Source organism: Salvelinus sp. IW2-2015, linkage group LG19, assembly GCF_002910315.2.
Source record: "Salvelinus sp. IW2-2015 linkage group LG19, ASM291031v2, whole genome shotgun sequence".
NCBI classification, from domain to species: Eukaryota; Metazoa; Chordata; class Actinopteri; order Salmoniformes; family Salmonidae; genus Salvelinus; species Salvelinus sp. IW2-2015.
The window spans coordinates 19,507,326-19,526,146 of NC_036859.1; the positions used below are offsets into that span (position 1 = coordinate 19,507,326).

The 18,821-nt window shown below is 42.0% G+C and overlaps 1 protein-coding gene across 1 annotated transcript in view; it reads left to right on the plus strand.

Moving 5' to 3' along the window:
• Window positions 1-11,826: 11,826 nt before the first annotated feature.
• Window positions 11,827-18,821, plus strand: part of LOC111979248 (catenin delta-2-like) — a 107,851-nt gene continuing 100,856 nt past the window's right edge. Inside the window, exon 1 of the mRNA XM_024009652.2 lies at window positions 11,827-12,097. The gene's annotated coding sequence lies outside the window, so the exon portion shown is untranslated. The remainder of the gene's footprint in view (window positions 12,098-18,821) is intronic.

Consider the following 18,821-nt stretch of genomic DNA (forward strand, 5'->3'; position numbering starts at 1 on the left):
CATTTGCCTCCCTTTTGTGAAAACATTTCCATATTAATTAGGAAGGAATAATATAGTAACAATTGATCTACATAAACTCAGCAAAAAAAAAGAACCGTCCTCTCGGTGTCAACAGCATTTATTTTTAGCAAACTTAACATGTGTAAATATTTATATGAACATTACAAGATTCAACAACTGATACATAAACTGAACAAGTTCCACAGACATGTGACTAACAGAAATTGAATAATGTGTCCCTGAATAAAGGGGGGGTCAAAATCAAAAGTAACAGTCTCTGGTGTGGCCACCAGCTGCATGAAGTACTGCAGTGCAATCTCCTCCTCATGGACTGCACCAGATTTGCCAGTTATTGCTGTGAGATACCCCACTCTTCCACCAAGGCACCTGCAAGTTCCAGGGCATTTCTGGGGGGAATGGCCTTAGCCCTCACCCTCCGATCCAACAGGTCCCAGACGTGCTCAATGGGATTGAGATCCAGGCTCTTTGCTGGCCATGGCAGAACTCTGACATACCTGTCTTGCAGGAAATCACGCACAGAACGAGCAGTATGGCTGGTGGCATTGTCATGCTGGAGGGTCATGTCAGGATGAGCCTGCGGGAAGGGTACCACATGAGAGAGGAGGATGTCTTCCCTGTAACGCACAGCGTTGAGATTGCCTGCAATGACAACAAACTCAGTCCGATGATGCTATTACACACCGCTCCAGGCCATAAAGGACCCTCCACCTCCAAATCGATCCTGCTCCAGAGTACAGGCCTCGGTGTAACGTTCATTCCTTCGACGATAAATGTGAATCCGACCATCACCCCTGGTGAGACAAAACCGCGACTCGTCAGTGAAGAGCACTTTTTGCCAGTCCTGTCTGGTCCAGCAACGGTGGGTTTGTGCCCATAGGCGACGTTGTTGCCGGTGATGTCTGGTGAGGACCTGCCTTACAACAGGCCTACAAGCCCTCAGTCCAACCTATTGAGGACAGTCTGAGCACCGATGGAGGGATTGTGCGTTCCTGGTGTAACTCGGGCAGTTGTTGTTGCCATCCTGTACCTGTCCCGCAGGTGTGATGTTCGGATGCACCGATCCTGTGCAGGTGTTGTTACACGTGGTCTGCCACTGCGAGGACGATCAGCTGTCCGTCCTGTTTCCCTGTAGCGCTGTCTTAGGCGTCTCACAGTACGGACATTGCAATTTATTGCCCTGGCCACATCTGCAGTCCTCATGCCTCCTTACAGCATGCCTACGGCAGGTTCACGCAGATGAGCAGGGACCCTGGGCATTTTTCTTTTGGTGTTTTTCAGAGTCAGTAGAAAGGCCTCTTTAGTGTCCTAAGTTTTCATAACTGTGACCTTAATTGCCTACCGTCTGTAAGCTGTTAGTGTCTTAACGACCGTTCCACAGGTACATGTTCATTAATTGTTTATGGTTCATTGAACAAGCATGGGAAACAGTGTTTAAACCCTTTACAATGAAGATCTGTGAAGTTATTTAGATTTTTACGAATTATCTTTGAAAGACAGGGTCCTGAAAAAGGGACATTTCTTTTTTTGCTGAGTTTAGTATGACTGCATCAGTGAAATTGCCCCTCAGCAACATTTTAAAGCATGTTACATAGAAAGTATAGGCATACACAATGCGTAACAGGGTTGGGGTCAATTCCAGACAATTTAGGAAGTACACTAAAATTCCAAATCTCTACAATACTTTTTAATTAGGAAAATTTGGGCTTGGAATTGGAATTTGAGGAGCCTCCCGGGTGGCGCAGTGGTCTAAGACACTGCATTGCAGTGTTAGCTGTGCCACTTGAAATTCTGGGTTCGAGTCCAGGCTCTGTCGTAGCCGGCCACGACCAGGAGACCCATGGGGCGGCGCGCAATTGGCCCAGCGTCGTCCGGGTTATGGGATGGGTTTGGCCGGCAGGGATGTCCTTGTCCCATCACGCACTAGCGACTCCTGTGGCGGGTCGGGCATAGTGCGCGCTGACACGGTTGCCAAGTGTACGGTGTTTCCTCCAACACATTGGTGCTGCTGGCTTCCGGGTTAGGTGGGCATTGTGTCAAGAAGCAGTGCAGCTTCTTGACACAAGGACGCACGGATCTCGACCTTCGCCTCTCCCGAGTCTGTAAGGGAGTTGCAGCGATGAGACAAGACTGTAACTACCAATTGGATACCATGAAAAAGGGGGTGAATAAAAACAACAACAAAAAAAGCTATTGGAATTTGGTTTACTGTCTGAATAGATTGAAATGGAATTGACCCCAACCCTGGTGCATAATGCCATCATATCATTTGGTAAGCATTTATTACACATACACACCCACTTTAGTGGTGCTTGGCTTCAACAACAGCACTGCAAAATGTTACACKAACTTGGAATTAAAAAAGTTTCTCTTAAAGTACTGGTTGCTACATCTGTGGTCGACATCAATAGTGACACAGTCTCAGGTGAAAACTCCAAACAAAGCATACAAAAAGTATAAAATAGTGTACGTGCATTAAAAAAAAACACTGCACAAATTAAGATGTTGACAGACCTAGTGTAATCTATTCTGTAAATAATGCCGATATCCAAGGTAGTGGTGTTGTTTAATAAAAACCTGTGATCAATGATGTATACTGTATAACATATACTATAAAAAAAATGGGGCGGTGTCTAGATGATGTTTCTGAAGGAAGAATGAGATCAAAATGCTCAAATCTTTTCAGTCACTACAGCAACCACAAACTGTAGTCCACCTGTAGTTTCTACTACCTGGAAACCCACTGTCAACCAGCACCATTATAACCCGATCTTTACATGCTCTTTGCAGTTCCTTGCATCCTCTAGTAAGTTAAAAACGACTTAAATCACTATTTGCCAACCTCAGTCTGGCTTTAGCCCTAATCCATTGTTAAATACGGGGATGTTTGGCCCAATTAAAAACAGGTGTCTCTCCCAGCCAAGGGCTGAGGGAAGCATTCCGTCGAATTCTACACAGTTTAATTATTTCCCGTTGACTACAGTTTTTCTTTCATAACGAACTACACCGTTTGTGTGACTTTGGTGGTAAGTGCATGCCCGACTCAGTGTTTAGGCCTGAAAGTTTCCCCGATTCTTCTGCCCTGACTTTGGCAGAGCGTTTGTGGACGATTCCTGACTTTCTTCCATGTCAGCTCCTGCTCCAATATAAAGAATATGGAAAATGTAAAGAATATGTTATCTTCATGCTGCAACACAGTGACAGCTACAGTAAATACAATAATGATAGCTCTTAATATTGAAACATCATGGCTACGTCTCAAATGGCATCCTATTCCCTATATAGTGCACTGTTTGACCAAGGGCCATACTGCATCTGGGTCAGAAGTAGTGTACTATAGGGAATCAGGTAGGCCCTGGTCAAAACAAAAACACTATAATAACGCAGCCCATGAAACAGGATCATTTGAATGAAGATCTCACCGGTTGGATTGATGTTGAGTTGAGATAGGCTCAGGGGGAGATCCCTAGCGTCTGGGTCAGTGGGGCTTTGGAGGATATCATGCAGGGCATTCCTTCGTCCAGTTCTACCGGAGGCTATGAAGTCTGCATACGTCACTTCAACTTCGGTCATCGCTGACACATGTTCACATTGACACTTGTTTCAGGAGTGGCTTTCACAACACTGAAGAAATAGTAGTCAAAATATGTACTGTACATTGACCTGAATATCATTACAATCAACAATATATATTTCATTATAATAGCTTTAAAGATGCATATGTTGCTAGGCCTTCACCAATTATAGCTGGATCATTGGGATGGAGTTCAGAAAGTTTGCATGAGTTTTATTGATTGGACTGAAAACCTTTGCTGTGGAAATAAAGGTCCCACTCATTTTGTGATGATCTGTGGGTGTATTTTACAATTAAATCCAATTAAATTGAAATTAGATCACTATAATACTTTTCAGTCAACCATATAGGGTGCACGCAATGCACACATTCTTCGGCCTGTATAGCAGATCATACATATCTTTTGTCCATCATTGTTCCTCAAAGGATTGCTCCGACCTGAGGCCGGTTTCCCAAAAGCATCTCAAAGCCAAGTTCACCATTAGAATGGCTAAATTCATTGTTAGACCCATAGGATCCTAAGGTTCTAAGATGTATTTCGCCTTATTTTGAGCGATTTTGGCATGTAAATCTTGGTTGGGCAAACTCCCCCCAATTTGTTTTGATACTTGCCAGCAGAGCAGCTACATAACATAACACAACACAACACTAAACAATACATTAATTGCACTATAACGGTGACAAACGTTGCCCACAAACTGTTAGGGCCTACATAAAGCCATCCTAACAGCAGAGCCTTTATCCTAACCACTACGCTCTGTATTTTCTGCCTGCTGCCTCACCACCAAAGAAAGAACTGAGCTAGTCTGAAACACCTGCATTTTGGTGATTCCTTAAGAAAGCAAAAAAGAGACCATGTTTGCATGCGGCTTTATTAACTCCATTTTTTTTTTTACATTGTTGCAAACTGATATGTGACACATTACGATGCCAAAATAAATAAATAAAAATTAGAGGCTCTGCCCCACCTGCCCTGAATGACGGGTCGCCACTGAAATATGCTTTTGGGAAACCGGGGCCTGATCAGCATATCTAATGTACATAATTTCCTTGAAAAACAGTGCAATACATGCGGTGACATGCTCGTTGTTAGTCCGATATCAGGATCTTACCTTGAGTAATCTGTCATCCTACGACTGTAAAATCCGTGCCACATTTTTGAGCGAGTGACATAAAAGGAATCTAGTCTAGTGGGTCTACAATGGAATCAAATTGACCGTACGAGACGCGGATCATCTACAAAATCCCACAGGATTATTTACGCTATAGGTAAATATCTGGATTTAGATAGCCTACACACATCGGTTTATAGCCTATTGCCTTTACATGCGATGTACGGTTATGGTGCGCGCATTAATACTATACATGTAAAGCCCCAGCATCGTTGCCTTACATTCCTTGATTGACAGGTTTTCTGCTGCTCTGACCAATAAACAGCAACCTAACGCACATCCACACGATCATTGGATAGGGCGAACAAAAGGGATGATATTTTGGAGCATCACAGCCGAATCATAAACAAACGTATTGTTGAATGTTCTGCCTCCTATATTCAATTCAATTCAAGGGGCTTTATTGGCATGGGAAACATATGTTAACAATGCCAAAGCAAGTGAAGTAGATAATATACAAAAGTTAAATAATCAAAAAGTAACAGTAAACATTACACTCACAGAAGTTCCAAAAGAATAAAGACATTACAAATGTCATATTTTGTATATATACAGTGTTGTAACGATGTGCAAATGGTTAAAGTACAAAATGGAAAATCAATCAACATAAATATGGGTTGTATTTACAATGGTGTTTGTTCTTCACTGGTTGCCCTTTTCTTGTGGCAACAGGTCACAAATATTGCTGCTGTGATGGCACACTGTGGTAGATACACACCCAGTAGATATGGGAGTTTATCAAAATCGGGTTTCTTTTCGAATTCTTTGTGGATCTGTGTAATCTGAGGGAAATATGGGTCTCTAATATGGTCATACAGTTGAAGTCGGGAAGTTTACATACACTTAGGTTGGAGTCATTAAAAGTCGTTTTTCAACCACTCCACAAATTTCTTGTTAACAAACTATAGTTTTGGCAAGTCGGTTAGGACATCTACTTTGTGCATGACAAGTAATTTTTCCAACAATTGTTTACAGACAGATTATTTCATTTATAATTCACTGCATCACAATTCCAGTGGGTCAGAAGTTAACATACACTAAATTGACTGTGCCTTTAAACAGCTTGGAAAATACCAGAAAATGATGTCATGGCTTTAGAAGCTTCTGATAGGCTAATTGACATCATTTGAGTCAATTGGAGGTGTACCTGTGGATGTATTTCAAGCCCTACCTCCAAACTCAGTGCCTCTTTGCTTGACATCATGGGAAAATCAAAAGAAATCAGCCAAGACCTCAGAAAAGTAATTGTAGACCTCGACAAGTCTGGTTCATCCTTGGGAGCAATTTCCAAATGCCTGAAGGTACCACGTTCAGCTGAACAAACAATAGTACACAAATATAAACACCATGGGACCACGCAGCCGTCACACCGCTCAGGAAGGAGACGCGTTCAGTTTCCTAAAGATGAACGTACTTTGGTGCGAAAAGTGCAAATCAATCCCAGAACAACAGCAAAGGACCTTGTGAAGATGCTGAAGGAAACCGGTACAAAAGTATCTATATCCACAGTAAAACGAGTCCTATATCGACATAACCTGAAAGGCCGCTCAGTAAGGAAGAAGCCACTCCTCCAAAACTACCATAAAAAAGCATGTCATCTGGTCTGATGAAACAAAAATAGAACTGTTTGGCTATAATGACAATGGGGAGGCTTGCAAGCCGAAGAACACCATCCCAACCGTGAAGCACGGGGGTGGCAGCATCATGTTGTGGGGGTGCTTTTCTGCAGGGGGGACTGGTGCACTTCACAAAATAGATGGCATCATGAGGAAAGAATTATGTGGATATATTGAAGCAACATCTCAAGACATCAGTCAGGAAGTTAAAGCTTGGTCGCAAATAGGTCTTCCAAATGGACAATGACCCCAAGCATACTTCCAAAGTTGTATCAAAATGGCTTAAGGACAACAAAGTCAAGGTATTGGATTGGCCATCACAAAGCCCTGACCTCAATCCCACTGAAAAAGCATGTGCGAGCAAGGAGGCCTACAAACCTGACTCAGTTACACCAGCTCTGTCAGGAGGAATGGGCCAAAATTCACCCAACTTATTGTGGGAAGCTTGTGGAAGGTTACCTGAAACGTTTGACCCAAGTTAAACAATTTAAAGGCAATACTACCAAATACGAATTGAGTGAAGGGAAACTTCTGACCCACTGGGAATGTGATGAAAGAAATTAAAGCTGAAATAAATCATTCTCTCTACTATTATTCTGACATTTCACATTCTTTAAATAAAGTGGGGATCCTAACTGACCTAAGACAGGGAATTATTACTAGGATTAAATGTCAGGAATTGTGAAAAACTGAGTTTAAATGCATTTGGCTAAGGTATATGTAAACTCCCGACTTCAACTGTACATTTGGCAGGAGGTTAGGAAGTGCAGCTCGGTTTCCACCTCATTTTGTGGGCAGTGTGCACAGCCTGTCTTCTCTTGAGAGCCAGGTCTGCCTACGGCAGCCTTTCTCAATAGCAAGGCTATGCTCACTGAGTCTGTACATAGTCAAAGCTTTCCTTAAGTTTGGGTCAGTCACAGTGGTCAGGTATACTGCTTTTATTTATTTACTTTTCTGCTCTTTTGCACACCAGTATCTCTTCTTGCACATGATCATCTGATGATTTATCACTCCAGTGTTAATCTGCTAAATTGTAATTATTCGATTTATTGCCTACCTCATGCCTTTTGCACACATTGTATATAGATTCTCTTTTTTTCTACCATGTTATTGACTTGTTTATTGTTTACTCCATGTGTAACTGTGTTGTCTGTTCACACTGCTATGCTTTATCTTGGCCAGGTCGCAGTTGCAAATGAGAACTTGTTCTCAACTAGCCTACCTGGTTAAATAAAGGTGAAATAAAAAAAATAAAAATAAAATTCTACCAGTGTACTCTGTTTATGGCCAAACAGCATTCTAGTTTGCTCAGTTTTTTTGTTAATTACTTGACAGATTGGAAAGAAATACCTTTTTATTTTCTCATGGTTTGGTCTAATTGTGTTGCTGTCCTGGGGTTCTGTTTGTGAACAGAGCCCCAGGACCAGCTTGCTTAGGGGACTCTACTCCAGGTTCATCTCTCTGTAGGTGATGGCTTTGTTATGGAAGGTTTGGGAATCGCTTCCTTTTAGGTGGTGGTAGAATTTAACGACTCTTTTCTGGATTTTGATAATTAGCGGGTATCGGCCTAAATCTGCTCTGCATGTATTATTTGGTGTTTTACACGGAGGATATTTTTGCAGAATTCTGCATGCAGAGTCTCAATTTGGTGTGTTACGCATGCCTCTATGAAGAGGGAACGCAACACCCTGCTACAACTCAACTCCCCGTGAAGTGAAAGAGGTATGGGACTGCAGGTGTGAGAAAGGACGACAAAAGGCAGAATTGACCGTTTACTAGGATTTTATTCCTTTACACGGTAATATGGGGAAAAGGGGCTGGACGGAACCAAAGCAAAGAAAGTAAATGTCAAAGCCCCCCTATCTCACCTGCCTACCCAGTACTTACCTAACTTAGTACCGCCTGGTGCGCTAACCAAAATACAGGGGGTGGTCCGCCCAGGTCTTACCTAGTGTGCCTAGACAGTGAATATACTACGGGTATATGTATGCCCGCGGGCCTCTTGCCTAAGCACTCCCTAGGTGCCTTCCCCTTCCCCCCTGTGAACAAATGAAACAGAATAACAAACAATTACTCAAACAAACTAAGAAACCAAGGACATCAAATAAGCTCTATCTGATAATGCAACAAACTAACACAGTACATACCAAATCACTTTCTGATAAACAACCAACACTATAATCACCCTCAGCCATGATCTCTCTAAATCACAATCAATCTTTCTGCAATCTCCTCAGCCCGCAATCTCCTCAGCCCGCAATCTCCTCAGCCCGCAATCTCCTCAGCCCGCAATCTCCTCAGCCCGCAATCTCCTCAGCCCGCCTACGATCTCTCTCTTCTGAACAACAGAACACTGGCTTTTATAGCTTCAGAAGGCATGGGTAATTAGAGACAGCTGCGTCTTGACGAGGGGGCGGGGTCAGCTCTCCAATCATCAATTGGGGCCGACCAATCAGCTGCTTGGGGAGAATTTCAGGAAGCCATCTCCTGAAACACACACTCAAATACAAACTACAACACAGAAACTGGGGAACGTAACATGGTGTTAGTCCCATTGTGTGARTTCTTGGTTGGTGAGCGGACCCCAGACCTCACAACCATAAAGAGAATGGGTTCTATAACTGATTCAAGTATTTTTAGCCAGATCCTAATTGGTATGTTGAATTTGATGTTCCTTTTGAGGGCATAGAATGCCCTTCTTGCCTTGTCTCTCATATCGTTATCAGGATCCGCTGCTCCTATATCAGACTTATATATTTTGTGCTACACTTATCCAGATTGCTTTTAGCTTTTCAGGTATTTTAGCTTTTAGCCACTCCCATCTCTGTGATTGCACTTCATATGATCCCCACTCCCCAGTAGCTCTCTAATACATTGCTAATGGTAAATAACAAATAGTGTATATTGGTGTGAAATCAAAATAATGTGGTTTAGAGTAAAACATATWTATATATATMTGAGAGTGGTGAGATAATCAGTCATCCCTGCAGTAATCAATGAGCCCACTAGATGGTGGCATATTGTCCATGCAGCATTTCAGTACAGCACATTATGACCAAAGTAGGGTTTTATTATAGCTTTTCATCACATTACTGCCAAGCTGGGCACTGGGGAAACCCAGAGATGGGAAACTTAAGTTTAGCACTCTATACAATAGCAGCGCTCCACTGTAAAATACCAATAACCACCTCCGGTGTCCATCTTTTATTTACAGCACACCTTTTTGAGGCTGTACATTAACATTTGTCAGAATGTTTGAAAACATGCTTTTGTTTTTATTTCCCTGAATATGACTCAAGCTGCCTGTGTAAAAGGATGAGCTACAATGCAATAGAGCAGTGGTGCCTCTCTCTCTCTCTCGTTCATAGATTTAGTAAGATTGTGTTTGGGTTGGGGGGGATGTGCATTGGGGGCTAAATCCCTGGCATTTCATCCTATAATCTTCTCTTCAAGGTCACGTGCGAATGAGTTTTCTATATCCACCAGAAAGTGGACATTGATCCAAAACGGAAGCACTTGGGCTCAGACTTTGCTATCGTCTCTGTGGGAAGGCCTCCGAGCCAGGGAGACTGGCTCAGCTGGGGATTAYAGCCTGGTTTCATCTACCAGGTCTGTGTCCAAAATGGCACCCTATTACCTATGTAGTGTATGACTTTTTTACCAGAAGCCTATGGTTCCTGGTCAAAGTAGTGCACTGGGGAATAGCGTGCCATGTGGAACGCACCCCAGGCTAGCGCAGGGGGGAGCAAGGCTCACATGACATCACCACCCCATGCATGGTCTACTGGGCTGTTCTGTTGCTAAGGTTCACCAAGGAACGCAATTTTGGCACAATGCTCATTTGTGTGCAATTGGATTGTTTGACGTGTTGTGTACTCTGGGATATGGATGGTGGAATATTTAACCTTTAGATTCAGCTGTGCGTGTGTGTGTGTGTGTGTGTGTGTATATGTGTGCATGCATGTGTGCGTGCGTGAAATCGTTTTTCCTCTTACTGTGTATTGTTCTCCTGAGTCCACTGACTGTGTCTCTCTATTGTTTCTCTGTCAAGGTTTATCAGAGGCTACTCCTCTGACACTGTCTGAACCCTCCCCATGCATCCTAAGTGACTGATGATGCTACTGCAACCTCAAGTGAGATACAAATCAAAGGTAGAGCCTATCTTTGCTGCCAAATCTCCTTTCAACTCAGCAGCATTTTTCCATACCAGAACAACATACAGTACAACGTTATTTGGGTATTTCTTTAATCACAACTGGCAATTATGTCAGGCTATAAGAGCGGTGCATGGTGTGTGATACCAGAGAGAAGAGAGTGAGCTCAGGTGTGCTTATTCACCCCTAGGGACAGGATGACACACTACTGATAAAAACAATGAGCAGCAGCCAGGGAATGACTGCCTTCTTCCTCCATGTTGAATTATTATGTTATGTTATATCTTGATAGGTACCTTCAACAATACTGATGAACATCGTTTGCTGTAAAATATGGTTTGGTATTTATGTTGCACGTTTAGAGGTGACAGAAAATGCTAAAATATGATATTGTTTTCACCTAGCGTCCCCTGCATGCTATGTGTACCTTTGTTTGAATTTAATGTGACCTTTTGTTTGACCTTTATTTTATGACCTTTAATATGAATGATTTTTCTTAGGAAAACAGGTGCAACATGTACGCTCCAGGCTACTGTATGTGAATTGTGTCTTGGGGCCAGTCAGTGGTTTCACCTTGACAGTGTGTGCTGAAGGAATAGCAAACCTCTACATAATGCACATTTATTTATTTCAAAAGGGGTTACATTGTGAGTGGGTGGTACGAATTTTGATCAACCTCCAAAACCTCCATCCACAGACCCAAATACAAATGGTTTAACATTACTGATCTTGCCGTCTGCCTCTGTGGTGTGCCCTTTTGCCTCAGAGGAAGTGATGTGGCGACTGGCCCACGTTTGTACAGTAGTCATGTTGCTGCTCTATGCCAAAGGGCCCCAGGACAGATGATGTCACCTAAACTAGGTTGAGACAATGGAGGGATGACTACAAGAGTGGAGAAGACAATAGATGCTTAGACATTTGTTTTACTTATAGAACATAAAAAAGTAAGAAATATATTTGTCAATCCCATTGTATTTATGGACACCTAGCCCCATATAGGTTCAATAGATGTCCCATATGGGGCTAAATTGACCCCCAATTTATAATTTCAATTAAAAGTAGCAATATACACAGAAATATGTATTTCTAAAAGTAAAAACTAGTAGGCCTAAGAAGAAGACTAAACTCATGTCAGATTATACCTATTCACTTGATGGCTGTGTAGCGTAGGCTACAGATGGCTTGAAATGTGGGGAGAGAAGAGATGCTCATCCTTGCATCACCAGGAGATGTCGTTGCCTGTACCCGTACCTAAACAGCACAACGTTGTCTGACAGCAAGGGGAATGTTAAAGACAGGGGAGCATTGGAGAGAGCAAGCGCCGCTGCCTTCTCTGCTGCACAGTGCACACCGCAGTGAACGGGTCTCCCTACACTGCCCGTACCTATAGCGGTCTCTCTTGGCCATTCAGTGGATGCTGTCTTTTCGGGCAACACCAACGTCGAGCGTAAAGTGTGTTTTCGGACAATTCGTAAGGAATGCTTTACATATTTTACATGGTTTGAATTTTGGTTACCAATCGAGGGGAGTCGAGAACAACGCGGTTCCCCGGCATATTTTACAGTAAGCCAATGTCATTCCAGTTGCTCTTCCAGCTGTCATACACTCCAAACAATTACAAAATAGGATGCATTTGTCAGTCGTCTCGGGAAGGGAGGAACAATCGCCAGCTCTGGCTTGCCTTTGCATACATTTTTCACTCCTTTGTTACTCTGCCAGATGTTTTTCCAGGGTCCGAAAGTGTAATATTTCAGATTTATTGTGGGCTATAGCATGCATTGATTTTGGACTGAAAATGGAATCCATTAGAGGATGATTCGCTAGCTAAAGCGGGGATGCTCTGAGAAAACACCCTATTACTTTCCGATTGACCTAAATTTGAACGATATATTTATAAGATTATACTGGTCGACATCATATCGCATTAGACGACCGTCATTCTTTTGTCTGTAATGCAATGCTGTAGAAAAGGTGGAAAGGTGAGATTAAATGTCTCATTTTCATAGCTGATGATGACTGCCAATGAATAAGATTCATTCATTCTTAAGTTTCTAGGCTATGCATTATTAGGTATTCTATGATTAGCAGGTCTTTCATCACCAAATGTAGCCTAGCTGCACAATTTCTGTCTATTTGAATAGGGTGCATTGCCTCAGTTAGATCAACTCCATATAAAATTGCCCTCCTTTTTTTATTTGCATGTGATGCTCGGCGTTTGATCGTGTTTTGACTGCAATGCCTGGCATGAATATTTAAAGAATAGACAAATATAGACTTGTTTCCAAAACTCTTTTTTTCTATCAGGAATAATAACATTGATGATGTTAAGTTGAAGGTATAAGCCATGTTGAAACCATATACATCATTGAATGAATGAATGGTTGTCCAGGCCTATAGGTAAGGCTAGGCATTTATAGTTCAATATTCTACATCAGGCCTGTTTGTGTGTAAAGGGATGAGAAACTCACATGGTCAAAAATCTATAGATTTTATGGACAAATCACCCTCATAAGCCCTGATAAATTGTTTCTATTTACATACAATAGAACACATCCTGTGGTCAGATGTATATGATGTTTGTCTCCCCAGGGCCACACAATGACTATTGGCCCTCACTGGGTCATCAACAACAATGATACAGTGTAGTAGGTCCTATCTGGATCACAGAAGCCTTGGCCTATTCTATGACTTTTCAATGGATTCTGCACATAGGCCTACTAGAGAGGGAGCTGTAATTATGGACAGGATGATTTGATACATTTTGTAAATATAATTAAAATGGTTAAGTGATTGAGAAAAAAAGGTCAAAAGTCAAAAGATCTGCCTTCCAATTACCCCACCTCCGGTTGTGTTATGATTTTGACAGTGGTTGGAGATATAAGCCACAAGGGTAGGGGTTGTGATTGTCGTATGCTAAGTTTCCCATTCATCTGTGGGCAAACGTGTCCTCGATACAAGGAAAACATTCCACTTATAGTTGACTGGGAGATAGGGTTCTGAAAGCAGTGTCACCCAATTTGTTATCAATTTGAATCATCCATTGTTTGACCTGATAAGCTTGTATGATAAGCGTTGTTTTTCTTCAAGGGAAATGTGTTGAATGGGTTGTCGTCTGAGTGCAGGTTGCTGTATTCCAATCTTCAAAGCGGCAGATTGATATCATAGCCTGTCTGTCTCAGCCCCTGCCCCCTGCCCCCAGCCCCCAGCCCCCGCCCCAGCCTCAGTTCCTTGTGTTGATGGAAGATAATGGACATAGGCCTAGGTCATCAATTCCATGAAAGGCTGTAGTAGCAAAAAAAACATTTCAAACTAGCAGAATGCTGTTATTATCATTTAATATTTAAGTGCTGCACGAAATGGACCACATTAGCATTGGTAATAAAAAAGATAGTTTGTGTTATTAGTAACCAGTGGTTTTCAGTCATTTAGCCTATATGTTCATAGGTGGCAGGTAGCCTAGTGGTCAGAGTGTTGGGCCAGTAACCGAAAGGTTGCTAGATCGAATCCCTGAGCTGACAGGGTAAAAATCTGTTGTTCTGCCCCTGAACAAGGCAGTTAACCCACTGTTCCTAGGCCGTCATTGTAAGAATTTGTTCTTAACTGACTTGCCTAGTAAAATAACAACAATTTTTTTGTTGTTGAATAAAATGTCTTACTGCTGGTTAGTGGTGTTGCTGGCTGGCCCTATCTGTGAAGGCTAATTGAAACTCCAAAGAAAATCTTGCACTGACTAGAGGAACCAATGCATCATAGGTGCTGGAGGAGTTTTGATTGAAGTAGATTTTTCTGAAATACCATTTGTCATGTACTACAATTTGTCAGTTATGAGAGACAGACAGTGACACATTTTGGATCAAATTAATAAGTAAGTATTTTGGTCTGCAGCGATCTCAATTTAAATTGCAGACTGGGATGTATCTCAAAGATTGTTAATAAGAGATTGTGACACACATACACTCCCCTACGTATTTATTTGGACAGTGAAGCTAAAACTTTTAATTTGTCTCTATACTCCAGCATTTTGGATTTAAGATAAAATGTTTCACTGAGGCGACAGTACAGAATGTCACCTTTTATTTGAGGTTATTTTCATACATATCTGTTTTACTATTTAGAAATGAAAGCACTATGTATCTAGTCCTCTTATTTGACTGTGTCATAAGTATTTGGACAAATTAACTTATGTGTATTAAAGTAGTCAAACGTGTAGTATTTGGTCCCATATTCCTAGCACACAATGATTACACCAAGCTTGTGACGTGTTGATTTTAGTGCCTCTAACTTTCTCACTCATCATTATTCACAATTCATTCATGATTATCCATAATCATGGTAGCATCCACATTAATGTAGATGTTTCTTATTTAAAATAAAAGTGATTCCAAAATGACACAATACATAATTTACCATTCATTCCTATTGGGCACAAAATAATCTGAAACACAACCAAAACAAACGTCAAATTCATCCAACAAGTTTGTAGAGTCATTGCGTGCTAGGAATATCGGACCAAATGCTAACCTTTTCACTACTTCAATACAAATATAAGTGAATTTGTCAAAATACTAACAACACCTTCAAATAGGTGGACTAGATACATAAAGTGCTTTCATTTCTAAACGGTAAAACAGATACGTATGAAAATACCCTCAAATAAAAAATTGCATTATGTGCTGTTGCCTCGTATGAAACATTTGATCTCAAATCCAAAATGCTGGAGTATAGAGACAAATTAAAAGTTTTATCTTCACTGTCCAAATAAATACGTAGGGGAGTGTAGATTTTTATGTTAGCCCACCGGGCATAGGCCTATGCCTCAAAGGCTGCGTCTACACAGGCAGCCCAATTCAGATTTTTTTCCCAACTAATTGGTCTTTTGACAAATCACATCAGAGCTTTTCATGGCAGATTTTTTTCAGGGCTGATTTGATTGGTCAGCAGACCAATTAGTGGGAAAAAGATCAGAATTGGTCTGACTGTGTAAATACAGCCAAAGCCACACTTTATCGCTTTCCAAATCAATCAATACCTTTTAATGGTTGCCAAGTTGTTGCCATGATGGCTTTTGGCTGTTTGTGTCAGTTGTAGTAGATTTAGCCTAATGAACCGTCTATTATGGATTGAAAGAGACTGTGATTACTATTGCCCTGTATATGAGGTCTTGGCCACCCTTTAGCTCACTGTTGTAATGTGCTTTACCATAATGCTGTCCTTAAGTCACTTGAGTTGTGAAGTGGAAAATTACAACCACGGTTCGACTCAGTTATTTATTACTGATCACCCTTTAGAACAATATTCCTTTTCACTCTGTCCCCGTCTTGTTTCCTCTCCTTATTTAATTATACATTTATCTCAGTTTGGATTGTTGGAGGAACAGAGTGTGTTAGGGGAAGGGAGGGGAGGTAGGGCTGGGGGGGTCTCTTATTGTCTCTCTGTTTCTCTTCTCTCTCTCTCCCTGTTTCTCTTCTCCCCCCCTCCCTGTTTCTCTTTTCTCTCTCCCTCCCCTGTTTCTCTTCTTCCCCCCTCGTCCTGTTTCTCTCTCTCTTTCTCTCCCCCCTCCCTGTTTCTCTTCTCCCCCCTCCCTGTTTCTCTTCTCTCTCCCTCCCTGCTTCTGTCTTCTCTCTCTCCTCCCTGTTCTCTTCTCTCTCCTCCCTGTTTCTCTTCTCTCCTCCCTCCTTGTTTCTCTTCTCTCTCCCTCTCTGTTCTCTCTCTCTCTCCTCTCTGTTTCTCTTCTCTCTCCCTCTCTGTTTCTCTTCTCTTCTCTCTCCCTGTTTTCTCTTCTCCCTCCCTCTCTCCCTGTTTCTCTTCTCTCTCTCTCTCTCCTGTTTCTCTTCTTCCTCCCTCTCCTCTCTGTTTTCTCTTCTCTCTCCCCCTGTTTCTCTTCTCTCTCTCTCTCTCTCCCTGTTTCCTCTTCTCCCTCCCTCTCTCCTGTTTCTCTTCTTCCTCCCTCTGTTTCTCTTCTCTCTCTCTCTGTTTCCTCTTCTTCTCTCCTCCCTGTTTCTCTTCTCTCTCTCTCCTGTTTCTCTCTCCCTCCCTCCCTGGTTCTCTTCTCTCTCCCTCTCTGTTTCTCTTCTCTCTCCCCCTGTTTCTCTTCTTCTTCTCTCTCTCTCCCTGTTTCTCTTCTCTCCTCTCTCCCTGTTTCTCTTCTCCCTCCCTCCCTGTTTCTCTTCTCTATCTCCCTGTTTCTCTTCTCCCTCCTCCCTGTCTCTTTCTCTCTCTCCCTGTTTCTTCTCCCTCCCTCTGGTTCTCTTCTCCTCCCTCCCTGTTTCCTTTCTCTCTCTCTCCCTGTTTCTCTTCTCTCTTCTTCCTCCCTGGTTCTCTTCTCTCTTTCCCTCTCTGTTTTCTCTCTCTCTCCTCTCTGTTTCTCTTCTCCCTCCCTCCCTGTTTTCTCTTCTCTTCTCTCTCCTGTTTCTCTTCTCTCTCTCCCTGTTTTCTCTTCTTCCCTCCCTCCCTGTTTTCTCTTCTCCTCCTCCTGTTTTCTCTTCTCTCTCTCCTCCTCCCTGTTTCTCTTCTCTCTCCCTCCCTCCCTGTTTCTCTTCTCTCTCCCTCCTCCCTGTTTCCTCTCCTCTCTCCCTCCCTGATTCTCTTCTCTCTCCCTCCCCGTTTCTCTTCTCAGTTTCTGTGTGTCTCTCTCTGTGTCTCTCTGTCTCCCAGTACGAAGTGCAGTCAGGTCTGTGGATATCAAAGATGACTTCAGCCATTGTTTGGACTTAAAACCTCTCTTTTCATTAGCCTCCCTGTCCAAAGGCTGCTCTGACACGGACTAATCTTCCCTTTTTATTTTCACCACATATTTCTACACGAGGCTGAACATTATAGCATTAGAAACCCAGACTATAGTGCTTATAATTAGTGCAGTACAGTGGAAGGATTCTTTAAATACGCAATAGAGAAATTAAGTTGTACTTCTATTCTAACATGATATGTTTTTTAATCTCATTAATATTTGTGTTATTGTGGATAATAATATTTTAAAAACAAGTGTTGTCAATCCTACAGGGATTTACACATTTCAGTTTAATCAGCTTTGATCTTTACTAAGATGCTGAAAAGAAAAATCAGAAAACATTCATCACACTAGGGACATATCAGGGTAAAGTGATGTTTGTGTTTTATATTGCTGTTGAGATACATAATGAAGGCTAGCTAGGGATAAGGTATGTAGAGTAAAGACAAAGTAACTGCAGACAACATATACAGTTGAAGTCGGAAGTGTGCTTCTACACCTGCATTACTAGCTGTTTGGGGTTTTAGGCTGGGTGTCTGTACAGCACTTCGAGATATTAGCTGATGTACGAAGGGCTATATAAAATAAAATTGATTGAAAATTGATTGACATACACTTAGCTTGAAGTCATTAAAACTCGTTTTTCAACCACTCCACACATTTCTTGTTAACAAACTATAGTTTTGGCAAGTCGGTTAGGACATCTACTTTGTGCTTGACACAAGTCATTTTTCCAACAATTGTTTACAGACAGATTATTTCACTTATCAATCACAATTTCAGTGGGTCAGAAGTTTACATACACTAAGTTGACTGTGCCTTTAAAACAGCTTGGAAAATTCCAGAAAATTAGTGTCAATGGCTTTAGAAGCTTTCCTGATAGCTAATGACATCATTTGAGTAAATTGGAGGTGTACCTGTGGATTGGATTTCAAGGCCTATCCTTCAGACCAGTGCCGTCTTTTGGCTTGACATCATGGGAAAACAGAAGAAATCAGCGCCAGACCTCAGAAAAATGTTTGTAGAACCTCCACCAAGCCTGGTTCATCCTTGGGGGAGTAATTCCAAACGCCTGAAGGTACCACGTTCAATGCTCGTAAAACGAATAGTACGCAAGTAATAGAACAGACCACTGGGACCACGCAGCCAGTCCATAACTGCTCAGGAAGGAAGACGGGTTCTGACTCCTAAGAGATGAACGTACTTTTGGTGGAAATAAGTGCAAATCAATCCGCAGAACAACGCAAAGGAAGTGAAGATGTGAAAGATGCTGGAAGGAAACAGGTACAAAAGTATCTATACTCCACAGTAAAATAGTCCTATAATCGACCTAACTTGAAAGGGCTGCTCAGCAAGGAAGAAGCCACTGCTCCAGAAACCACCATATAAAAAGCCAAGCCATTTGGTTTGCAACTGCACAATGGGGAACAAAGATCGTACTTTTAGAGAAATGTCCTCTGGTCTGATGAAACAAAAATAGAACTGTTTGGCCATAATGACCATCGTTATGTTTGGAGGAAAAGGGGGATGCTTGCAAGCCAAAGAACACCATCCCAACGT